A 27,057-nucleotide genomic window follows, 5' to 3' on the forward strand; every position below is an offset into this window, starting at 1 on the left:
AAACCTTCTTATGAAAGCTTATAGCATTTTTATTCATAACTTTCCCAAGCTGGAAACAACCAAGATGTCCTTCAATACTTGAGTAAATAAAGTGTGATTTATTCATGCAATTGAATACTATTCAGCCAGAAAAAAGAGTGAGCTAATAATTCCTGCCAGCAACGTGGTGAGTCTTGGACGCTATTTGCTAAGTGAAAGAAGCCAGATTAAAAAGATACATATTGTATGATTCCATTCATATGACATTCTGGAAATGAACAGAATGCCAGAGATTGGGAAGGGTAATAACTCCAGGAGAGAAAGCAATGTGAATATTTTAGCATCATGGAACTTATCTACATGGTAAACCTTAGTGTTTGAAATTCAAAAATATAAACCACCAGATATTGGGGGATTCTGAAAAATAATACAGATTGTGACAAAATTATCTAACAGTATTACTGTACAAAAATAACCTTACCTTGTTGAAGTAGTGGGAAGAAGGTGTTGATCTAAGTATCTTTGGAAAACTATATTTTGACTTCCAACTCTAAGACCTTTAGAGTTTGTGCATAAGCACTGTACTCTAGTTGGTGTATGAGACATTGTTTCTCTTAAGGGTATTACTTAACATTCTAAAACTGTTGTACATGTATGGTTAAATTGAGTAAATAAATAAATGGTTAGTAGATGATGGCAGCCAGGGGTCTCACTGTTGAAGTGGAAGGTTACAGATTAGGAAAAGGGGAAGGCTAGAATGAACCATGTAGTACTGGATTAGAGTGAAGATACAATTATTAATTCATGGTAAGCTTAATATAGATATAGTTGCAAAGATTCAGAAATACTTAGAGTTTAGTGTGCATACTTGGATTAGTATATATGCATATATTTCCTAATTTTTTCAACTGAGGACAACTGAAAGCAGTTACAACCCTAGTTGGGGTTAGGGGTTTGAGGACACCGACTATTCAGATATTGGTTTCTAATACCTTCTCCAACATAAGAAACCAGAAGTTTTTGGGGAAGAGCTAATGGTAAGAATGAAGTAAAGAACTTACAAGATAAGTCTGGAATATAGTGTCATATAGTAAGGACGTACTCAAAAGATTTTTAAAAATGGGGTCAGGTCAGAAGGACACAGGAGTCAACCTGTAAGAGCTCTAAATAGCAAAAATGGGAAAAATTGGAACAAAAATAATAATGTAGTGTTAGGTTATAACTCAAATTATAGAATACATATCTATGAGTCCATCTGATATAAATAAATGATTGAATAAGTAAATAAAGGGAGGAGAAGAGACAAGTTCCATACAAAAAAATTCCAAATAATTTATGTAAATGCTTTTCCCTATCCCTTGAGTGTGGGCTGCACTCAGACTTGCTTCCAAAAATACATTCTCTTCTGTATTTTATATTAGTTACAACTTAATGATTGGCTATAGGAATAAAAAGCCAAAACAATAGTAGCTCAAATAAGCTAAAAGTTCATTTGTTTCTTCTGTAAATCCGGTTCTAACATTATAATATGAAAAGGAGAATAACTTTATAGTACAAAATCTGAAAAACATGACCTTATCCAGGTGATCAAGGTTAACATCATCAATGCTAAATCATCTTGATAGCATGTATACTTGATAAAATGTGGTTAGAATGGCATGTCACATGTGTGGTCTTTCTCCACAAAATCCGTAACTGCAGTCTCACCAGGAGAAAAACATCACAAAGCCAAATTGCGGAATAGTCTACAAAATACTTGACCAGTACTCCAAAATATCAAGGTCATCTAAAACAAGGAGAGCCTAAAAAATGGTCGCAAACTAAAAGAAACAAAGGCTACATGACAATGAAGTATAATGTAATCTGAATGGGATCCTGGAATAGAGTAAGGCATTAGGGAAAAACCAGTAAAATTTAAATAGTATGAAGTTTAGTTTTTAAAAAAACCCTGACATTTCCAAAAGTAATGAATCAGTTTTTTTTCAATCCAAGAGAGAGGCTTAATCCAAGCCTACAGATATTTTCATATTCATTATGTTTTTTTTCTAATCTCTTATTTGCAAAAGTTGAAAGATATATTTATCTTCCCATTTCTTTAGATTACTTATCAAATGTGATCAAAAACATATTATTATTTTCTCAAAATCTCCTCTTTTATACTTTTCTGTTCATATAGTCTGCCTTCACTCACACACATACACACACACACACACACACACACACACTACAGTTCCCAAGCAGATTTTTTTCAGGTCTCCATCTTACTCAAAAAAATATATTTTCTTGCTACATTCTCTTATGTATTTTATATTAGTTACAACTTAATGATTGGCTATAGGAATAAAAAGCCAAAACAATAGTAGCTCAAATAAGCTAAAAGTTCATTTGTTTCTTCTGTAAATCTGGTTTTAACATTTCAAGTCTGAATGGCTATCTCTGTTGTTACACTATCAGGAGAATAACACTTGTTTCCATATATAAGATAATGATAACTTCCAGGAGAGGTAAGACAGGAGGAAACGGCATATTATATAAAAGCTGCACACTTGGTTTCTAATCATATTTCTTTGGTGTGATTTTGCCTTACATTGCTCAAGAGAGATATTGTCTTTATCTGTATAGCTATGTGCCCAGCTAAAATTCAGTTATACTGATATTGGAACAACTGGCTATCTCCAGTTATCTAAATGTTTTAAGCTTTAAAATTTTTCTAAATGTAATTATGCAAAAAAATTAGTTATTAATTTGTTTTAAATGTTTAGAGAGTGTTACATATTGTTGTGAACTTTATTTTTTCATTAAATATATAACCTCCTATAGTTTGGTCAATATTTACAGTGTTTCTAAGTACAATATTAATATTATTGTCTTTAAACAAAGACAAAAGTGATAGATGATAGATAGATAGATAGATAGATAGATAGAATGTCAAACATTAAAAAGACTGGCAATACCAATGCCAGAAGTGACAATTGAAACCTGCAATAATGCTTGTTGGAGTGTTGATTGGTTAAACCACTAGGGACAATAAAGGTATGTCTACCTAGCAATCCAACTCTTAGAGAAATAAATGCATATTTCCACCAGATGACAAGAATATTTATAGCAGATTTATAATACCCCAAACTGAAAACAGCTGAAATATTAATAATATTTTAATAATTATTAATAATGTTTTAATGTTCATCAATGATAGGATGAATGCATTAAACTGTGGTATACTCATACAATGGCACACTACATAACGATAAAGAATAACAGACTACTGATACCACAAAAACATGGACATTTCTCACAAATATTATATTGAAAGAAGTTAGGTACAAATAATTATATTTTGTATTATTACATTTCAAAGAAGGTGAAGAATAGGCCATCTGATTAATGGTCATAAAAGTCAGAATAATGCACTGGCCGGTTTGGCTCTGTTCCCACTAAGGGCACGTCTCTCTGTTGGTCCCTAGTCCTGCTTGGGTTGTGCGGGTGGCAGCCACTCGATGTGTACCTTTCATGTTGATGTTTCTCTCTCTCTCTCTTCCTCTCTCTCCCTCCCACTCTATCTGAACAAAAAATAATTTAAAAAAAGTCCTTGGGTGAGGATAAACAAACAAACAAACAAACCCCGTTAGAATAGTGGTTACCTCTGTGTGTGTGCGTGTGTGTTTGTGTGTTGGTTGAGAAGGAACATGAAGGACTTTTCTGGAGCAAGTACACATGAGTAAAATTTCATAGGCTCTCTATTTAAGATTAGTGTACTTTATCTACCATTTTATGGTATATATGACATACTTACACAATTGTATATATCATATATATCTTCTAAATTTCTTATGATAATTTAAAAATAATTATTATAGTATTAATTTAGATAAAATATTTCATTGCTAAGTAATTACACACAAAGTTTAGATTAGTTTACACATACAACATACTGCATTTACTGAAGTATTTTGTTTTTAATTCTTCCAAGGGCAATATAACATAATCACATATATATAAATTCTCTGTTTTTATAAGTGTAGAGGACAGATAAATATCTTTACTACAGAAAACAGATTTGTCTTCTCAAACTTACATACAGGAAACTGGTTTTTAATAGGCATAAGATATAATTTTGAAGTCAAGTTATGTCAGGTACAAGAGCTGTTTTAGGTGTTTTTTTCAGTCTCTTTCTCCCTCTTATTCAGAATCTTAAATATTTATTGCCCACTTATCTTTTCATAAAGATTACTCAAAATGGTTTTTAAATTGTTTTACTCTCTATTCTATCCCAAGTATATCATCCGTGTTTCTGTGATTATATAAATGTACATGCTTTTCATAAGCAATTCAAACTATATATCTATAGCCAGCTTTAAGTGAAGAAGCAAGTTGATAGTGTATGAAAATGGTCCTAACTTGAATTAAATTACATATATTGCATGTTTAAAATATACATGGTCTTTAGAAATGTGCAGAAAAAGTATTTTATTATTTTTCTAAATGTGAATTAAACTTAGGACATTATCATCCTATTTTTGACTGGGTAACAAATATTTTTAAAATAATACAAATGAATAATAAAAATTAGAATGAAAAAAAAATCTCTGTTTTTTCCTCTTCAAATGAGTTTGCAGCAGTCAATTTTAGGTTGTCCTACTCTTCATTTTTTTTTTTTTTATCCTCACCCGAGGACATTTTTCCATTTTTTGTTCAGGTAGAGTGGGAGGGAGAGAGAGGAACAGAGAGAGAGAGAGAAACATCGATGTGAAAGGAACACATCGAGTGGCTGCCACCCGCACAACCGACCAGGGCCGGGGACAAACTGCAACCGAGGTACGCGCCCTTAGCGGGAACCGAACCCGGGTCTCTCAGGACCACAGACCGATGCTCTAACCGCTGAACCAAACCGGCCAGGGCTACTCTTCATTTCTTAATCAGGCGTTACCTAAACTCCCACATTTTCTTAAGGATCACTTGGTCATTAGGAATATTGTCTAGTTAGTCTAGTGCTTCTCAATTCCAGCAAGAGCAAATGATTCTGACTGTGGGCAAAGGAATGGTTGAACCTGAGCACAGGAGTTTTTACAAGGTCACGCGACCATGGGGATTTTAACATGAACCAAAATTAAGAATCTCTGTTTGACAACGGATCCTGATCGTTGCAGTATCCACTGATGTGCAATGGGTCCTTCATGGCTTTTAGATTTTGAGAAGCAACATCTATTTTTGAAAAATCATTTTATAAGTTTCTTTATTTTTTAAAATTAAATTTATTGAGATGACAGTGGTTAATACAATTATAGAGCTTTCAAGTGTACATTTCTATGATACATGATTTGTATATTGCATTGTGTATCCACCACCCAAAGTCAAATCATCTTCTCTCACCATATATTTGGCCCCCTTTACCCTTTACTATACCCTATTTCCCTTCCCACTGGTAACCATCATACTGTTGTCCATGTCTATCAGTTTCAGTTTTATATCCCACATATGAGTGAAATCATGTTCCTCAGCTTTTCTGACAGACTTATTTTTGCTTAGCTGTATATTCTCAAGGTCCATTAATGTCGTCACAAATGGTAGTATTTAATCTTTTCTAATGACTGAATAGCATTCCATAATATATGTGTACCACATCTTCTTTATCCAATCCTCCACTGAAGGACACTTTGGTTGTCTCCATATCTTGGCCACTGTGAATAATGCTGAAATGAACATTGGGGTGCGTATATCTTTGCAAATAAATATTTTCACATTTTGGGGGGGTAGATACGCAGAAGATTCTATATGGTAATTCTATTCTTAATTTTTTGAGGAACCTCCATACTGATTTCCATAATGTCTGAACCAGTTTACACTCCTACCAACAGATTCTATTTTCTCTACACTGTCTCCAAAACTAATTATTACCTGTCTTGTTAATAACAGACATTCTAAAAGGGGTGAGGTGGTATCTCATTGTAGTTTTGATTTGCATTTCCCTAGTAGCTAGTGAAATTGAACATCTTTTCATATATCTGTTGGCCATTTGTATGTCTTCTTGGGAAATGTGTCTGTTCAAGTATTCTGCCCATTTTTAAATTGGATTGTTTGTTTTTTTGGTGTTGAGTTGTATGAGTTCTTTATATATTTTGGATATTAATCCCTTGTCAGAGCTGTTGTTTGCAAATATCTTCTCCCATTTTGTTGGTCACCTTTTTGTTTTATTGTCAGTTTCTTTTCCTGTGCAGGAGTTTTTAGTTTTATATAGTCCTATTTACTTTTCTTGCTTTTGGTATCAAATTCATAGAATCTTCTTCAAGAACAAAAATAGACCCAGAGACATAGAAAAGAGTATGATTCAGACTGATAAACCTCAGAGTAGAGGGACAGGGGGGATGGGTGAGATGAACCAAAGAACATATATGCATGTATGAGTAACCAATGAACATAGACAACAACGCTAGGGGCAGGGGGCGTGATGGGGAGGAGGCTGTCTAGGGGGGAAAAAGAAGAAACATCTGTAACAAAAATAAGTAAAAATTGGAAGAAAAAAAACAAAAATAAAAAACAAACAATAAATAATATAAGAATTAATAAATAATAATACAAAAATAATAAAAAACGAAAAGGTCGATAAGTTTAGTACCTATGTTTTCTTCCATGTAATTTATTACTTCATATCTTATATTTAGGTCTTTGATGTATTTTGAATTAATTTTGGTACATGGGACAAACTGTAATCTAGTTTCATTCTTTTGCATATGGCTTTCCAATTTTCCCAGCACCATTTATTGCAATGGCTTTCTTTTCTCCATTGTATATTTTTGGCTCCTCTGTCAAAAATCATTCACCCATATACATGTGGTTTTATTTCTAAGCTCTCAATTCTGTTCCATTGTTCTGCGTGTCTGTTTTTCTGCCAATGCCATGCTGCTTTGATTATCATAGCTCTGTAATATAATTTGCAATTAAGTAGTAGTATGGTATCTCTAGCTTTTTTCTTCTAAGGATTTTTATTCAGAGTCTTTTGTGATTCCATAAAACTCTGAGAATTTTTTTGTTCCATTTCTTTAAAAAATGCCATGGGATTTTGAGGCTGATTGCATTAAATCTATATATTACTTTGGGTAATACGGACATTTTAATTATGTCAATACTTCTGATCCATGAGCATAAAATATTTTTCTATTTCATTGTGTCTTTTTTAATCTCTCTTGATAATGCTTTGTAATTTTCATCATATAGGTCTTTTACATTCTTTTTTAAGTTTATCCTTTTGTGACAAAAGAAAATGAGGTAGGGATAATGGTCTAAATTTGCAAAGGGAGATTAACATTAGCTATATTCCAAAAGGAAAAAAAACAAAACAAAAACAAAAAAACTACTGTGTATATGAAGCTTTCTTTTTATAAACATAATGGCAATCACACACAAAAATCTAAAGCTGAGACACATAACTTAGAAAAAGAGGAAACTGAGGAAAAAAATATGAAATACCACTAAACAAAAACAACAGACAGGTTTCAAAGGAAAAGAACCAGGGGAGGTGCCCTGGCCTGTTTTGCTCAGCGGTAGAGCATTGGCCCACAGATCAATGAGTCCCGGGTTCAATTCGGGTCAAGGGCATGTACCTCAGTTGCGGTTCATCCCCAGCCCTGGTCGGGGTCATGCAGGAGGCAACTAGTCGATGTATCTGTCTCATGTCAATGTTTCTCTTTCTCTCTCTCTCTCTCCCTCCTACTCTATCTGAAGATAAGTAAAAAAATATCCTTGGGTGAGGATTAAAAAAATATAAACCAATGGAGGCACAGAACTACCAAAAAACCTATAGGAAACAATAAAATGCCTGTAGGAAATCTTTTTATTTTATTAATTTATTTATCATTGTTACAGATGTTTCTCCTTTTCCCCCCAATGATTCCCCCTCCCCCACCCTGTCTACAGCTTTGTTGTCCATGTCCATTGTTCATGCATACATGCATGTAAGTTCTGTGGTTTACCTCTCCCCCACCACCCCCTTTTCTGGGGATTGTCAGTCTGTCCCCCACTTCCACATCTCTGGGACTACCCTATTCCTCAGACTGTTATGTTCATTCTACAAACAAGTGAGATCACATGATACTTGTCTTTCTCTGTTTGGCTTCTTTCACTTAGGATGATACTTTCCAGGTCCCTCCATGTCGTCTCAAAGGATAAGAGATCTTTCTTTCTTACAGCTGCATAGTCCTCCATTATGTATATGTACAACTGCTTTTTTATCCATTCATCTACTGATGGACACTTGGGCTGTTTCCAGATCTTAGCTATTGTAAATAGTGCTAATATGAACATGGGGGTACATATATTTTTTCTGATGATTGTTTCAGGCTTCTTAGGGTATATTCCTAGAAGTAGGATCACTGGATAAAATAACAATTTAATTTTTTGAGGTAACACTATATTGTTTTTTATAGTGGCTGTACCAGTCTGCATTCCCACAAGCAGTGTCCTAGAGTCCCCTTTTCTCCACACCCTCTCCAACACTTGTAGTTTGATGATTTGTTGATGGTGGCCATTCTGACAGGAGTGAGGTGATATCTCATTGTTGTTTTAATTTGCATCTCTCTGATGATTAGTGATGTTGAGCATTTCTTCATATGTCTCTTAGCCATTTGTATGTCCTGTTTGGAGAGGTGCTAAGGGCATGTACCTCGGTTGCAGTTTGTCCCCGGCCCTGGTTGGGTTGGGTGGGTGGCAGCCACTCGATGTGTCCCTTTCACATCAATGTTTTTCTCTCTCTCTCCCCCTCCCACTCTATCTGATTAAAAAATGGAAAAATGTCCTTGAGTAAGGATAAAAACAAAACAAAACAAAAACAAAACAAAACAAAACAAAACAAAACAACCCCCACCATATGCTGCCTTCAGAGAATATCTAAGCTGCAAAGACAAAGATAGACTCAAAGTGAAAGCGTGGAAAATGATTCGCCAAGCAAACAGCATCCACAGAAAAGAAGGTGTGGTCATACTTTTATTCGATAAAAATATATTTTAAGGTAACAAGAGACAAAGGTGGACATTTTGTAATGTCGAGAAGACATAACACTTCTCAACATATATGCACCCAATCAAGGAGCACCGAAATATATAGAGCAACACAAACAGCACGAAAGAGAGAAACTGACAAAAACACAATCATCGTAGGGGACCGAAATACTTCATTGAGAACTCTAGATAGATATCCAATCCAAATATTTCTTCAATAAAGAAATATTGGCATTAAATGATACATTGGACAAAATGGACATAATTGACATTTACAGAACCTCTCATCCCAGAACATCAGATTATACATTCTTCTCCAGTGCAGTTGGAACATTCTCAAGGATAGACTATATGCTGGGCCACAAAACTAGCCTCAACAAATTTAAGAAGATTGAAATCATACAAAGAATATTCCCTGACCACAGTGCTTTGAAATTAGAAACCAACATCTAGTTCTGATGTGTACTTTCTGCCATAGGTCTTGTTGCAACATACTCTCTGGACCACTTGCTTTCTAAAGACTTCGGTGCTCAGGACAGTACCTACATCCTTAGTTCCAGATAACAGGGTCCTTACTCTGGACTCTGCATTTGAGGGCCCTGTATATTTTCATGACCAATGCCTATTCAAGCTCCAGGGAACACCTTCCTTCTCTATATCTTAATCTTTATCATAGAAAGAAAAGATGTCTGTATCTGAATATCTAGGTTGCAGATTGTTACCTATTCTCCTTTGCAGATGGATAATGCTTCTAGGTGCTGGAGAACTGGAGCAAGTGAAGAGTTTGTGTAAGAACAATGATCAATTAACTTGTCAAAAGTTTGTCTTACATAGTACAAATTCAATATATTCTTTTTATTTATTTTATTTTTTATTGTTGAAAGTATTCAGATGTCTCCCCTTTTCACCCCCATAACCCCCTTCTCCCCAATTTTACCCCCTCCTGCTTTCCCCACACTAATGTCTGTGTCCTTTGGTTGTGTATATATGCATATAAGTTCTTTGGTTTATCTCTTCTCACCCTCCCATCCCTCTGAGGTTTATTAGTCTGTTTCCTATTTCCATGACTCTGGATCTCTTTTGGTTGACAGCTTATTTTGTTTATTATGTTCCATAAATAAGTGAGATCATGTGGTCTCTGACATCTTTCTCTGACTGGCTTATTTCGCTTAGCATAATACCCTCCAGGTCCCTCCATGTCATCCCTAAGAGATCTCTCTTCCTTACAGTTGCATGGTATTCCGTTGCATAAATGCACCAGTTTTTTATCCACTCATCTACTGAAGGACACTTGGGTGGTTTCCAGATCTTAGCGATTATAAATGCAATATATTCTTGTATAATAAATCTTTTCCTGGTAGTGCAAACCTTGTATTTTCTTGCATCTCTTCGACTTCTACTTCATAGTTCCAAAGATACTCTTTAATTAGCTTGGTATTCAAATCAGTTGCACATAGTAGCTGAAAAGCATTTTTCATACTAAGAATTTTAATATTACTAAAATGTATTGGTCTATCCTAACACCCATGAAGCATGAGAGGAGGATGGGACACAATGCTGGGCTCACTGGTGATACTGAAACAAGAGCAAGAGCAAAACACAACTCACTGACAACAGTTCCTTATGTCTTTAAGTATAATTGATTTAGAGAAGTCAAGAAAATTTATCCTCTACTTTCTGAAATTGTGTGAGAGAAGAGAATTTAAGAAAAATGTCAAGAAATGAAAACTAAATGAGTTCTCGGATAAAAATGAAGAGTGAGTTTTAGAGACATGGGCAACGGAAAACAGGTTAAGAGGAAGAAAAAATGATCTTTACCAGCTAGGTAAGAAATCATGCTTATGTTTGCTTTTATTAATAATTTCTGAATTTATTTAAAGTTTATACACACACACACACAATTTATATTTTAAATTGTTATAAGTTAAGGAGAGTATCAAATAACAAAAAACAAACTTGTATCATTGTATTACTCTCTACAGTTTTAAAAAAGACTCAATTATAACATTCACATAGTTCCATTTTAATTATATGCCAGAAATAATTCTTTTGGAAAGAATAAATATTTACAGCTTACTTGACAATTTAGAACATAATGTCAGACATCAGATTAAAATCACATATTACTGGAAAGATAGATTCAGGATCAGAAATAAAACCTCATATTATTTGCAAATATATAGAGCTATAAGAAAATTTTTCTTTAAATTTTCAATACTCAAATAATAAATGATGGCAATATATGTAACCTCCCATTATCTGAAATTTATCCTTTTACATTTAAACTGAAAATTTGTGCATTAGGCTTTAACCTCTCTGGACCTTGAAAGAATTATAGATTGAGACCATCAATTTCTTTCTTCAGAAAATTCTCAAAAACAAGTTCCTGAAATACTTATTGACATTGTATTGTTACTACCCCCAAAATTCAAGATGTTAGTCTCCCTTCTCTCCATTATTTTTTTACTCAGGATCCATAAGGGTACCTCTATGGAACCTCTTAAATCTGACCATAAAAAGATTTTAAAAAACAAAACAGTTTTTTCCCTGTATTTTTTGTATTAGAACTAATTATTTATAGTTATATATTCTTGTATATATTTGTTACTCTATCATTATCTTACTTTTATTTTTTATTATTATTGAAAATAATAAAGTAAAATCCTTAATTGCAGGCTTAATTTCTTTTGTATACTTATACAAATATAGAATAGCAACCAAAATACATGTTTGTTGAATTTTAAAAATAGAGAAATAATTACAAGTAAAAATATTTTAGAAGTGTTATAAAAGCAAATGGTTTTGTTATGATTATAAATATTAATACTGTAATAAAAGCTCTCTGGTTACAAAAAGGATGGTGTCAAGCTGACTTATGGTTGAATTTCTCATCAATTTTCCTTTCAGATTTTTTCTCCAATATAATAAGAAAGACAACACTCATTTATTGAGGGCTTGCTTTTTTCAAGGACTCTAGCATGTTACATATATACTTGTATTTTTAATATTGATACTTAAAGAAAAATTATTATACCATTTTAGAGAAGAGTAATCTAGGTACCAGGGACGTCTGTCTCGGAATTGATTCGGAGCCCCTCAGTGTGGTTCTTGGCCATGTGACTGCTGGTAGCAAAAGGGAGCTGAGATGAAATAGGGGAAAGCTTGAAGGAACTCAGGGCAATCAGCTGGCAATCGAAGAAGAGACAGTGGAGAGACTAGTCACTGGATTTTAGGGCAACAGGCCAGGAGTTGAGTGGTTCTACTATTTCCTCTACCTCCGTTCATGAGCCAGCCTCGGCAACAACAGGGGAGCCCTGAGAATTGCTGAGGTTTGGGCGTGAGGAAAACAAGCAGGTGAGCCGGCCTCTCCATGGAGGTACCAGTCACAGCATGTAATCTGGGGTTGTAGGAGGGAACCTTCTGGCTGATGGTATTATAAATGTGCCTAGAAAATATGTCCTTGTAGATAAGGTTTTTATTTCATGGGTTTAAGGCTCACTGGTCTGGGGAGGGATAGGGACTCCCTGAGGATTAAGTAGTAATAGAAAAACCAAATCAGTTTCACTTGAGGATAACTATAAACTTTCCTCTAAGACTACCAAAGGGAAGAACATGTGTGACTGACTCAGTAAGTTTAGCAGGCCATCTTAAAGGTGGAATTTAAAAAACCTATATGAATAGTTTAATCACTTGCTTAAAACTTGGAGAAATGCCGAAGTTCAGGAAAACAAGAACTGCTTTATTAATTTTAATTAGCATCTTGTCTCCACACTCTTGAGTTTTCATGTTCTCGCCGTCGGGGTTTCCTTGAACAGCTTCTTCCTTTCTTATGTTTGAAGCCACACATCCTTCTCATACCGGGAAAATTGCAAAGTCCCATGCTACTACCTTTTAAGTAGATTTTTACCTGAAGGAATACTGGGTATGTCCTCCCGCTGGTGCCAGACCTCATCATGCAAACCTCTGCCGTGAGTACTGAATGGCTATGCCATCTTTGAGGCTGTCTGTTCCTCAGGTGGGTAGAGGAATCTAATACTTGGGTTTTGTTTTGCTTTTTTTTTTCCCAGATGAGGAGTCACTGTTACTATGGCAGGAGATAGACTATGATACAAAGGCGAGAACAACAAGAAACACTGCTATCGTTTTAGCTTCTGCTACCCAGCTGCTTCTTTATGTGTTAGCATATGGAGTATGAAGCGGTCTTGGGTAACCTTTTTCGTGCTTAAGAATGAAGCATAGTGAAAAACAGGATAAGGTGTTTATATGCATGTTACTCAAGAATTCCACATGAAAGATAGAGCTGAAAGATTCCTGCATTCTGGTTTAAAAATATATAAAGCATAATGATTTCAATTAATTAAGCTAATTAACTGAATGTGTTGCTTAGCATTGATAAGGTTTAAGGCCAATTTTGAAAATGAGTTGCCTTGGAAGTGTGTTTGGTTTTTTAATCTTATTGCCCCAGGAAAATAAAGATATTAAACAACTATGTACTTTAAATGACTTTAAAATTAAGATTGAGGAAGTTTAGAGAAAATAAATATAAATGACATTATAAATAGGTATATTTTTGGGAAAAACAGTCTATAAAGTCTACAGGTTAAGTTTGATTTAAACCAGGGATCTTTGACAGTGAATTGGAATCCAGATTTTCAATTCAATCTACTTTACAAGACAAGAGATATTGAGTACCAGGAGTATCCAGCGAACACTCATACCACATGAGCCTGTTTAGATAACCACTCTGATAGAAATTTGATGACAGCTCTGATTTAGAATAACATAACAAAATTAGAAACAGCTTTATAATAAAGGCAGTTTAAGAAGTGAGAAGTTTGAGGCATAAAGCCCACCTTCTCCAATTTTTTGTTATATGTTTTGAAGGTAGCTCTCAACAACAGGATGATATATTACACTACTTCACACTTGACCCCTACAATAGCCCTATTAATTCGGATCTCCTTATACCCACTCTGGCATTCTTCCAAACAGTGCAGTCAGAATGATGATTTATAAATAAAAATTCCTGCATTTAATTTTCTGCTGAATTTTTCTGCCTTCCTTCCTCATCTCTAAGATCCTTTAGCAGGATACATTCCAAGTACTTATGATAAGCTACAAGTCCCTGAATGATCTGGATTTTGCCTCTCCATTCTCATTTCACACTACTCTCTTCCTGTGCTTTCTCTACTTCAATCACTGCATGAGACCCAGCCTTTATAAGCTGTTCCCTGTGCTTGGAGGTATCTTCTAAACTCCTCCCTAGTTTACTACTCTTCATCCACCCTGTCCACCAAGGCAGGACAGAATTTATGTTATGGAACACAAATTGCATTATGCTTTTCCTTTCTGGTCTTTAATGTGCTTTGAAATTTTATTTTTATTTTTCTGATTATTTAGTGCCTTTCTCCATTACATAATTAATGACATGATGTTAAAACTTGCATTTTAGATAGTGCAATAAACTGAGTAGCAAATGTTTTATGGACATGCTCATTAAATACGCTTCCTTAAAATATAGTGGACTGGTAGGTTGCTTTTCTCTTATATACACTTTGAAATAAACATGCCTTTCCAAAAGACCAACTTCAGACCATACCTGATAAAGTGAAATAAAAAATCCATTAACATCTACCATGGACTCAGTAAGTTTAAAAATGATTTTACCCCCAAATATAGACTTATTATGTGGGATAAAGTCCAGATATAGAAAATATTATAAGTTATGTTCTTGCTTTTCTAATTCTGGAAAAATAAAATAAATATTCAGATACTTCACAAGATAATTATAATGGAATACATTTTCTCTATTAGTCAATCAAAATTTCAAGAGTTAGCAAAATGATTTCTAAAAATCTCCACCAAGCTAATACTTCATATTATCCTTTGATGATTGCTTGTTTTTTTTTTTTAATTGCTATTTTTATTAGCAAACTAAAAACCTCAGAAAAGGATACTTTTGCTATGAAAATTATTAATCTGAGTTTGTAGTCAATATCTCTTCTGACCTTCTGGAATGAACGTCCCCTCCAAACTTCCAGACTGGAATAATCCTGCATATAGACTTGTCTAGATGCTGGTCACATTCTTATCTGAGCCAGTTTACTTCATCAATAATCTCAGGGTTGTATAACATATAACATACCCATAGAAAAGAGTCCAATAAACTTAGTCATGAACACAGTTCTCATTTCTCTTACCCATATTTCCAGGATAACACAGCTTGGTTGAAATACTTTCTTGAGCTCAAGGCTAAAATAACTATAAAGTTTTTATTATTGTGTGTGTGTGTGTGTGTGTGTGTGTTTTAATTCAAACGTTCCTGGAAAGTTTGTTAAGAACCTGTATACCAGGTACAGGGTCTATCCTGCATTTATAAATAAGAATTTGAGAGATGTTAATTCAGAAGAATGTTTAAAATTAGTACCATATACTCAAGTATTCACTTACTTTTTAATAATGCTTGTTATTATTACTATGCTATGTGGAAATGTTATCAGAGGTATTTATGTACTAACAATCTCATGTGGTGAACAGAGAAAGATTTAACTTTCTCCTACTTCAAAAATTAGTTCTAGAATTGCTCTGTCTTTTTCTAATTGAGCATCTACCTTCAATTAGTCAAAATGCCAGTGATGATCTTCCCACAGCCCAGCTCCTAATTTAAATTGATAAATATACCTTAAAACCAATTTCTAGAGATGCCTTCAGCTCATCAACTCCTGAGTTTCACTTTGGGCTCACCAAAGTTCTGCCTTTTACTCCTTAATTGGCAATCCTATGCTAGAAAACTGTGTTACTCATTTTTTCTCTATATGACCTTAGGGTCCAATTACTGAGACTGCAAATATCTTCCTGAAGAATTGCCCCAGCATCTGTCTATTACGTAAGAAAAAGAAAGGTTTGTCTTGGAAATTGGCCTTGAAGTTAAAAATTCCTTGGCAGAATGTAAACACCAACTGAGCTATTCAGACTTTATACCAACTTCCATTACCAACTTGCTTTTTGTCTTTTTATTGGCTAAAATTTCCATTTTATAAACTGAAATCAACTTTTCCTATTACACAGTATATTTAAGATATCAATGAATGCACACACCTCCTCCACCCCCTATGAAAACATATAATGAAATAATTTGTTTATAATTCTCTGCCACCCTCCAGGGAAGTCTATGGAATGATTATAAAGTCCATTTTGCTGAACCTTCAGAAACTTAAACACAATAATAAAAGAAGCCTATGGGGATGCAGCAATTGTGTCAGATGGAGTTAAATTTCTCAGCATACAAAAGAGATAGACGTAAAGACCAAAATGAAGTATCCAATAATTGAAAAGAGAAATTAAGGAATATAAGATACTGATTAAATATGTTATATATTATGTGATAAAGGCCGTCACCTCATTTCCTTCTGTCATCTTCAGTAAAACATCTATTTCTCATTTATGCCTAGTGGGATGAGTTTTGTTTGGGAGGAATAATAAGCTCCATGGATAGCTAGGCTGTGTGTCCACTAGACACAGATGGGTTTCCCTGTGCGCTTTCTCTATGTGTTCAGGACTTTCCAGAATGTCTTTCACATGGTTGTCTATTGCTGAAATGATCTAGATGGTCATTTCTCCTGTATCTATCTGAGTGTCTATTGCTTAAATGATCTAGATGGTCCTTTCTCCTGTATCTACCTGAGTGCGATGGACTAAATGTATTTTATTCCCTCAAAACACATATGTCGAAGCCTTAACCCCCAAGGCGATGATATCAGGAAGTGGGGATCTGGGGAGGTGATTAGGTCGTGAGGATGGAGCCCTCATTAAAGGAATTAGTGTTGTTATAAGAGAGGCCCCAGATAGATCATTCAAACTTTCCATCATGAAGGTACCTTCTTTGAACCAGAAAGTAGGTGCTCACCCAACATCGAATCTGCCAGCATTTTGATCCTGGACATTCCAGCCTTCACAACTGTGAAAAATAAATGTTAAACCACCCAGTTTATGATGTTCTGTTATAGTAGTCTGAACAGACTAGGACATGAAGGTCTTCTCGACACTATTGACACTGACCTGTAGACCAGGGCCAAGAGAACAACATACATACCTGAAGTGCCTGTCAAAATTCCTTTCCCTGCACACCTGTCTCCAGCATTCTAGGTTCTGTCGTCTGGATTGGCGTCAGCAAGTTTGTTTTCATAAGCTTTCAGATTCTGAAGCTGATTTAGTGTAAAGAACCACCCCCTTCTGGCTCTATCTGAGCCCAGGCAAGTCCTGGATCATTGTTACCGACTTTGAATCCTTGTTCTCCATTGGAGTAGAGCTGTTTAAGGAACTTACAAAAACAAAACAAAAATGGGAGGACATCAAGGAAAGTAGGAGCTAGTTGAGCCTCTTAAGTAGGCAAAATTATAATCAGTTTATAAATTATAGTAGTCTTTTTCTACTGTGCAAACATAAAATACTTTTGCCATTTCATATTAAAGAAAATTGTCAATTCTCTTCCATGTAACTGCCTAAAAAATATAAACATTTTTTCATACCCTACCATTGCCAATTCCAATACTGGACAGGCAATATAAGCATGCACTCTGGACTCCAACTGCTCTTGTTTCTTTCTCAAGGAGTTTACTTCTGCATATTGTCTCTTTATTACATTAGAAATGTCTCTCTTTCCATTGGCTTATTAGGGGGGCATGGAGTACACATCTCACATGTTAAAATAAGAACGAACTCGCTTCATTCTGTCGTTTTTCTGACTTCAGCTATCATCCTGTCTGACCGATCTTCTTCAAGAGCAACTACTTTAGCATTGTTCTCTTCACTCCCTCGCCTCTCATGTATTCCTCACCACAATCTAATGGGGGTTCGGCTTCCACTCAACCACTGAAACTTCCAAATTGCCATCTTCAGAAGATACCTCTCTGTTCTAAAGTGTCCTCTCAGCAGCAGCTAATCCACCTGCTCACTTATTTCTTTATAAAACACCCTTGTCTTGGCTTTTATGACAACAGAGTCTCCTTGTTTTCCTCTAGTTGTCCAGCCTCATTTTCTCAGCATCCTTTGCTGGCTCTTCTTCACCTACATTACATAAAAAAATCTGAGATCTGGCCCTCTTCTCTTTATTTTCTCTCTCTCTCTCTCTTTCTCTCTCTCTCTCTCTCTCTCTCCCCACTATTCCTTCCCTCTCTCCCTCCCTCCCTCTTCTCTCCCTCCCTCCCTTCTCTTTCTCTCAGTGATCTTATTGGTTTCAATAATGGAAAATTATAACTATTTGCTGGTTTTGAATAAAATTATTTTTGAAGATCTGATTTCTCTGAACTGCAGGTCTTTAGAACCAAATCAATGTTTTATATCTCCACTTACATGTTAATTAGGCATCTCAGCTGAATACGAAAACAACTCTATTTTTACCTCTCTTCCAACTTGTTTCTTTCTTAGTCTTCTATATGTTATTAAGTGTTAGCACCAGTTGCTCAAAGCCAACAAAACCCTCTCCCCGCCCCCAAAACACACTATGATACTTGATTTTTATTTTCATTTATCCCTCCCAGTAGCAGACATATGCTCAGGAAGATGTATTATTTTAACTTTAAACTACAATTCAAATCTATTCACTTCTCTGCATTTTCTGCCATCTTACTTTAAGCTAATATCATTCTCTTTTCACCTGGAATTTCACAGCAGGTTTCTAATTTCTGTTTCTGTCTTTCTCTAAGCCATTCTCCACCAACAGAGAGACTATATTTCAAAAGCAAAAATTATACCATTATCATTCCCCTGCTTAAAACTCTTGTATGTTTTCCTATTGCACCAAAGGTAAAATTAAACCCCTTATAATGGTCTGCAAGGCCTTTTGTGATCACAGACCTGAGTAACTTTGCAAATCCTATAACCACGCCTCTTCTGCGCTGTTACACCACTCTCCTTCTGTTTTGACTATGTATGGCTTTTCTTCCTTTAGGACCATTCTTCCTCTTCTCTCTGTATGGAACATTTTCTATTGGGTTTTGGCAGAGCTAAAATTATTACTATCTAATGAGGTATTTTTTTTAACACCTTACCTAGAAAACAATTCTCTGATACCAGTCCCATATTGCTTATTTTCTTTCTTGTACTTAGCAAAGTTTGTAATGATCGTCTATGTCAATTACTTTTCTCTTTTATTCTCACCCGTCATTACTACAATTTATACTTCTGGAGGGAAGATATCCCATCTATCATGCTCACTGCTGAGTGACCAATGTGTAGCATGTTACCTCTTTATTACCAGTGGAACTTAATAAATATTTGTTGAATAAACAAAGAAATGGGTGAATGAATGGACCACAGAGATAATACCGCTACGGGTTTTCTTCAGGTGTCTGTACTTTTAAAATTTACAAATAAATCAATGTACAGTTGAAGTATAAGTCTACAGATTTTAAGGCTTCCTTAGATAATTTATCATACAACTTCAAAAAACAAGTTGGTAGAAATGGCCTACTGATAAATATACTTTAATTCCCATCACATTTCTGTTTACATAATCTAATGAAACATTCTTTCTCCTTTGTAGTTTATTTTCAAACAGGTTTAAGATAAATTGCAGAAAAGCTCTCATATTCTAATAAACAGAAAGACAAGCATCGTTATCTGCACTGATGATGCTGTCTTACAATCACATTCCCAAATGTGAAATAAAATTGTTTGCCCAATTTAAACTTCTGGTCAAGATGGCAGCATAGGGAAATGCAGTACTCGCCTCCTCCCAGAACCATTTCAAAATCTCAGCACACATGTCTGTAAAAAAACCCATTAAACAAAGACATAAAATCAACTTATACATTTCTAGCTAACCTAAATTTATGAGAATATACTGTGACTTCTGAAAACAGACTTGTGCTTACATGGTCGTTTTATATATCATCAATGTATATAAAAGTAGTTTCCAAAGTAGAATCAACACTGATAAAATGTCTCTGATATTACATTACTACACTAGAAAGCAAAAAGTAACTTTCAAAGTTACTTTATCTTTCTCTGAAAAGAACAGTTCACTTCCTCCTCCTTAATCTCCAACTTGCATTGCTGAAGGGATGGGCCTAATAGTTTGTTTTGAGTGGCATATCTTACAAGAAGTAAAGACACTTAAATCACTCTTAGTGCTTATGGGCAAGAACACTGACCATCTACACACTTATGTTAGACTTCTTATGCAGGAAGTGATAAAAATGACGCTAAATTTACTTCCCGCTATTTCTCTCCTTCATGTCTATTCCACTCTTCATTTTATCATGAATGCTGTTAATATTTACAGAAAATTCACTTTTGAAATTTAATATCAGAATTCAATGTTGACAATATGTTCCTGGCATTGAATTAGCCAACACATTACCACAATTTCAAAATATTAATTCAACTCTGTTTTTAGATATAATTTTACTTTATTTGCATTTTGCTGAACATAAAACCTCTCTATATTTTGAAAAAGGCAATAGAAAATATTAATACAAATTAGGTACAAATGTTAAAAAGAATTTATATCAATTAAATACCATTGAATATGTTCAAGAAATTTGGCTTCAGGAATAAATTTTAAATAAAAGAAATCCAATTTTAATCTGTCTCTATATGTTTGCATGTTCTTACCCTAAGTCACATTAGTAGATTTTAAATTTATTTTTATTGTGGTAAGAACACTTAACATGAGATCTATCCCCTTATGAAGTTTTTAAATGCATAATGCAGTATTGTTTACTAGAGGCGTAATGTTGTACAGCGGATATCTAGAAATCATGTTGAATAACTAAAACTTTGTACCCATTGAGAATACAAAATCCCTATTTTCCCCTCACCTATCTCTGGCAATCACCATTCTGCTCTCTGCGTCTGTGTGCTTGACTACTTTAGAAAACTCATATAAGTGGAATCATGCAGTATTTGTTCTTCTGTGACTGGATTATTTCACTTAGCATAATGTCCTCAAAGTTAATACATGTTATCATACACTGGCAGGATTTCCTTTTTCTTTTAAGGTTGAATAAAAATCTATTCCATGTGTATACCACATTTTCTTTCTTTCTTTTTTTAAATCCTCACCAGAGGATATTTTTCTATTTATCTTCAGATAGAGTGGGACAAAATATTTTTATAAAGACAAAAGTATACAGATGGGTGGAATGTGTCACAAATTTTAAAGATAAAATAGGAAACATCCAAGAATTTTGGAAGCATAGGTTTAGAAGATGAAACAAGCAATTGGAGCAGAAAAGGAGAGAGAGGGAGAGAGAAACTTTGACATGAGAGGGCACATTGACTAGTTGCCTCCCACACTACCCTGACCAGCACCAGGGACAAACCGCAACCGAAGTACATGCCCTTGATCATAATCAAACCTGAGACTCATGGGTCTGCAGGCCAATGCTCTAACTGCTGAGCTAAATCAGCCAGGGCTACCACATTTTCTTTATCTATTCATCTGATATCAATGGACATTTAGATTGTTTCTACATCTTCATTATTGTGTATATAATGCTACAATGAACATAAAAATGCAAGTATCTCTTCTAAATCCTATTATCAATTTTTTTGGATCAACAGCCAGAAGTAGTATTGCTGGATCTTATTGTATTTGTATTTTTAATTCTTAAAAATTAAGAATTTTTTCCATAGCAGTTGCATCATTTTACATTCCCATCAATAATATACAAAGGTTTCAATTTCTCTATATCCTTGCCAACACTTATCTTTTATTTTGGTTTTTTTTTTTAATCCTCACCTGAGGATATTTTTCCATTTATCTTTCGATAGAGTGGGAGGAAGGGAGAGAGAAGAAGACAGAGGGAGAGAGAGAGAGAAACATTGACGTGAGAGGGACACATCGACTGGTTGCCTCCCACATGACCCTGACCAGGGCTGGGGAATGAACTGCAACCTACCCTTGACTGGAATCGAACCACAACTCATTGGTCTGTGGACTGATGCTTTAACTGCTGAGCCAAACCAGCCAGGGCGCCAATACTTATCTTTTATTTTCTTTTATCATGATCGTCCTACAAGGTGTGAGGTATTCCTTATATTTTTTATTTACATTTTTTTCCTTAGTGATTATTTATGTTGAACATCTTTCATGTCCCTGTTGGTCATTTGTATGTCTTCTTTGGAGAAGTGTCTATTCAGTTTATTTTGCTAATTTTTTAATCAAGTTATTTGCTTTTTGGCTACTGGGTTGAATTAGTTCTTTATACATTTTTTATATTAACACTTTATCAGACATATGAATTATAAATATTTCCTCCCATTTGGTAGGTTGTTTTTCACTCTTAATTGTTTCCATTGCTGGGAAGAAGCTTTTTAGTTTGGTATAATTCCACTTGCTTTTGCTGCCTGTGCTTTTGGTATCAAATCTAATCATTCATTGCCAAAAACAATGTCATGAAGCATTTCCCTTAAGCTTTTTTTCTAGGAGTTTTATGGTTTCAGGTCTTACAGTTAAATCTTCAATCCATTTTGAGTTGATGTTTATGAGTGGTATAAAATGGGGGTCCAGTTTCATTCCTTTGCCTGTGGATATTCAGTTTTCTCAGCATTATTTATTGATGAGACCATCCTTTTACCACTGTGCATTTTTGTCACCCTGTTGAAGACCAGTTGAACAAATATGTATGGCTTTATTTGGGGGCATTCTTCTGTTTCATTTGTTTATATGTCTCTTTTTATTCTAGTACCACGCTGTTTTAATTATTACTGAATCAGTATATATTTTGAATATAATATATTTTGAATATATTTTGAATCAGAAAGTGTAATACCTTGAGCTTTGTTCTCACGATCGTTTTTGCTATTCAGAGTTCTTTGTGATTCCATATGAATTTTAGGATTGCTTTCTATTTCTGTAAAAAAATACTGTTGGGATTTTGATAAGGATTGCACTGAATCCTTTTGCTTTGGGTAGTATAAACATTTTAACAATATTAATTCTTCCCACCAATGAATATGAATTTCTTTCCATTTGTGTATTCTTTAATTTCTTTCATCATTGTGTTGTAGTTTTTACTGTACAAGTTTCACCACCTTAAGTGTATTCCTAAAAACTTTATTATTTTTGATGTTAATGAAATGGGATTATTTTCTTAATTTTCTTTTTTTAATAGTTAGTTGTTAGTGTATACAACCAATTTTTGTATGTTGATTAGAAATACAACTAATTTTTTATGCTGATTTTTTTATCCTGTAACTTTAGAGTTTGTTTGTTAGTTCTATTAGGTTTTCTGTGGAGTCTTGAGGTTATTTTACATATAAGACCAGGTCATCTGCAAATATAGATGATTTTACTTCTTTTTTTCTGACCTGGATGCCTGTTATTTATTTCTTTATTTTTATTTAATTGTTTTGTCTAATTGCTCTTGCTAGGAATTTCAGTACTATTATGAGGATGTAAGAGTGGACATCCTCAAAAGCCCAGGAGCAGATGGCTTCACTCATGAATTCTACCAAACAGTTAAAAGAGGAATTAACAACAATGCTTCTCAATTTTTCCCCCCAAAAAATGAAGAGCAGGGAATATTTCCAGATTTATTTAGTGAGACCAGCATTACCCTGATACCAAAGCTGGATGAATACTCTACAAGAAAACCACAAGCCAAAATCCCAGATGAACATAGATGCAAAGATCTTCAACACAATACTAGGAAACGGAATTTAACAGCACATTGAAAAGATCCTACAACTGTACCAAGAGGATTTATCTCTGGAATGCAAGGATATTTCAACATGCAAAAATCAATTAATGTGCTATACCACATTAACGGAATGAAGGGAAACAAAGAACACCTGATCATCTACATAGATGCAAAAAAAGTATTTGACAACATTCAACACATTTTTCATAATCTATACTCCAAACAAACCACGAAGAGCAGGAAATTTCCTCAATGTAATAAAAGCCAGCTGACATCATACTCAACAGTGAAGAAGTGAAAGCTGTTTCTTTAAGATTAGTGAGATTTTAATTTCCATTCCTATAACCATAAAACATAAGAGCTGAGTGGCATCTTAGACAACATATAATAAAATATTCTGGTTTGGTAGCTTTGAATACTTGATCTAAATATCAATGTAACACATAATAAAATACAGTCTTAAATTTTACAAAAAGTAATATGTCTCTTTTTTTTGTCAATTTTTTATCTTTTTCTCAACTTTAAGTTAAAGAAAGCAAGTCTGGCCCTAGCCAGTTTGGCTCAGTGGTTGGAGTGTCGAACTGTGGTCCCGAGAGACCTGGGTTCGGTTCCCGCTAAGGGCATGTACCTTGGTTGCAGTTTGTCCCCGGCCCTGGTTGGGTCGTGCGGATGGCAGCCACTCGATGTGTCCCTTTCATATCGATGTTTCTCTCTCTCTTCCTCTCTCTCCCTCCCACTCTATTTGAACAAAAAAATGGAAAAATGTCCTCGGGTGAGGATTAAAAAAAAAAGAAAGCAAGTCCAGCTGGTGTGGCTCAGTGGTTGAGTGTCGACCCATGCACCAGGAGGTGACCGGTTTGATTCCTGTTCAGAGCACATGCCCAGGTTGTGGGCTCAATCTCCAGTGGGTGGCATGCAGGAGGCAGCCAATTGATGTTCTTTCTCATCGATGTTTCTATCTCTCTCTCCCTCTCCCTTCCTTTCTCTCTCTCAAATCAGTAAAGGAAAAAAGAAAGAAAGTAAGTAACTAGTTTCTACACACAAAAATAAAATTTAAATATCAGTATGTTAAATAGCATAAAATTTATTATGTCTAATAATGTGGATGTGTAGGAGTCACTGTGAATACAAGTACATGCATGTTGTGTTTCTAGTAAACTCAAGAAGCTGGAATTCTATCTGAGGAAAATCAAGGCCCAGAAAGGCAAATAAGCCTTCTCTTCTATCTTAGCTCATGTCATAGGGGCACCTAGTGGTATAAAAATATAAAATTAAAAAAATAAATTAAAAAATTATGAAAAATGGGTTTTGTGTCAAGCACCTTGGAAATATATAATAAAAAACATTCATGAGAGTTCACTTCGAAGGATAGTGCAGTACTGGAAAGAAAAGATGACATTTCTTCAACAGATTTATCCCATGAATTCTTACCAGAGGGATGAGTGGGGCAGATCCCCTGACACTTCCGGGAGTGGGATGTCTCTTGCGATATCTTCAGAAAATGAACTTTCTAAGACTTGCGTGGGAGAAGGAATGGTGTCTATGGGCATGGAGTTACATTGCTGCGGTTGCAAAGTCTCATGTCCTTTGGTCCAGTCCTGGAAGGGGAGCAGCTGTGGATCCAACAAAACTAGAAGCAGCAGAGCCAGTGTCCTGAGCTTTCCCTCCATGATGACACTGGGTCCAGATCAGCATCAGTATAGATTCAGTCCCTTAAGCCATTGTATGGGGTCCACGTGGCTGTGGCTGTGTGGTAAATGCAGGGTGTGGGAGCCCCGCAAGCCTGGAGTCCAGTGCCAGCCGCGAGACAGAGAGCTTTCCTTTGTTCAGGAGAGTAAATATTCAGGTTTTGAACACTTGCAATGTCCACGCCCATTCTGGCCACTGGCTTGCCACCAGGTGTGACCGACTGGAAAGGTAAGCACCTTCCCACATCACCCAGACCTTGTTGGAAATGCATCTAAAATGTCTTTGTCCAGTCCCTTCCCCCGTCCATCTGCGGGGAACAGGCCTGGGGTCTCAAACTGCTAGTCTCCCCTTTACTCCTTTCCTGTTAAATAATAACCAGATTATTGCAAGGGCATCAAACTACTCTGTGGTAACTGATGGCAACAGAATGCCTATGACACGTTAGCAAAGATAATAATGATGAGCATTTTTAGTGTCTTACAATTTATGAAGTGTATTCATCTGTATTACTAATTTTAAATTGTTACATGTCTTGAAAATGGCCCTTTCCTGCCCCTCTTGGCCTTCAGTGCAACTGGTACTGGGAAGGAGCCTGTCCTCAGAGCTGGCTGACTTTTCCCCCATAACCGCCTCTGACACTCGGTGGTAGCATCAGGCAGAGTTAACCTTTCTGTGAGTCTTGCACATAACAGAACATTTAAATTTATTGAAGTCCAGATGATCAGTTCTTTCTTTTATGGCTTGTGCTTTTGTATCTAAAAAGTCATCACCAAACCCAAATTACCTAAATTTTCTCCTATATTATCTTGAGGATTTACAGTTTTGTGTTTCACACTTAGCCATATGATTTATGTTGAGTTAATTTTCGTTAAGTAGGTAAGATGTGTGTCTAGGTTCATTTTTCTGACATGCGCTTATGCCTTTTACTATGTTTGTAATTTTTTCTTGATAGCTAGATGTAGTGGGTAAACTGCTGTAAATAGGCCTTTAGTTATGCATCAGTAAGGTGTGGGGTCATGGGAAGTAGTCTAAAGTCCTATGCTTAGGTCTTGGTATTCAGTGAGCCTGTGCCTCTGGACTATAAACTTTAGATGGCTCAAGTTGGCTGGATTAGAGTGTTTCTGTTTCCACACGGAATGCTAGAGCTAGCTAGAGTTGGGTATTTTTATTCTCTCAGTTGGTTAGGCTCTGATAAAACCCCAGCTGGTTAGGCTCCAGGTAGTTACTTCTGAAGGCAGACCTTGTTAAGAAGAGAATGCTCTAGCATATAAGTAAATCTCCCCTAATCATGGGGATACGTTCCAGACGCCTGAAACGGCAAATATTACCCAACCTTATATTTACTGTTTTCTTCTATACAATACATACCTATGAGAAGGTTGAATTTATTAATTAGGCTCAGTAAGGAATTAGCAACAATAACTAATAATAAAAAACAATTCTAACAATATGCTGTAGTACAAAGTATGTGAATGTGGTCTCCCTCTCTCAAAAAATCTTCTTGTCCTGTACTCACCCTTCTTGTGATGATATGAGGTGATACAATGCCTGCAATGTGACCTCCCATTAGGCTACTGTTGACCTCGCAACTCAACAGAAGGAGGATCAGCGAACTATGACAAAGTCATATCCCACAAATTTAATGCCTTTCCATCTTAACTACGCACATTTCATGCACTGTGATGGTAACTTGTGCAGTGTGATCTGTGACAGCACCGCTATCCCAGATGTCTTTTTTCTTCTTCACAATT

General features: G+C 35.3%; 1 pseudogene; it reads right to left on the reverse strand.

Moving 5' to 3' along the window:
• LOC118643966 overlaps window positions 1–25,287 on the reverse strand; it is a 56,454-nt pseudogene extending 31,167 nt beyond the window's left edge.
• Window positions 25,288–27,057: the final 1,770 nt, after the last annotated feature.

Source organism: Molossus molossus, unplaced genomic scaffold (genome assembly GCF_014108415.1).
Source record: "Molossus molossus isolate mMolMol1 unplaced genomic scaffold, mMolMol1.p scaffold_m16_p_4, whole genome shotgun sequence".
Lineage (NCBI taxonomy): Eukaryota > Metazoa > Chordata > Mammalia > Chiroptera > Molossidae > Molossus > Molossus molossus.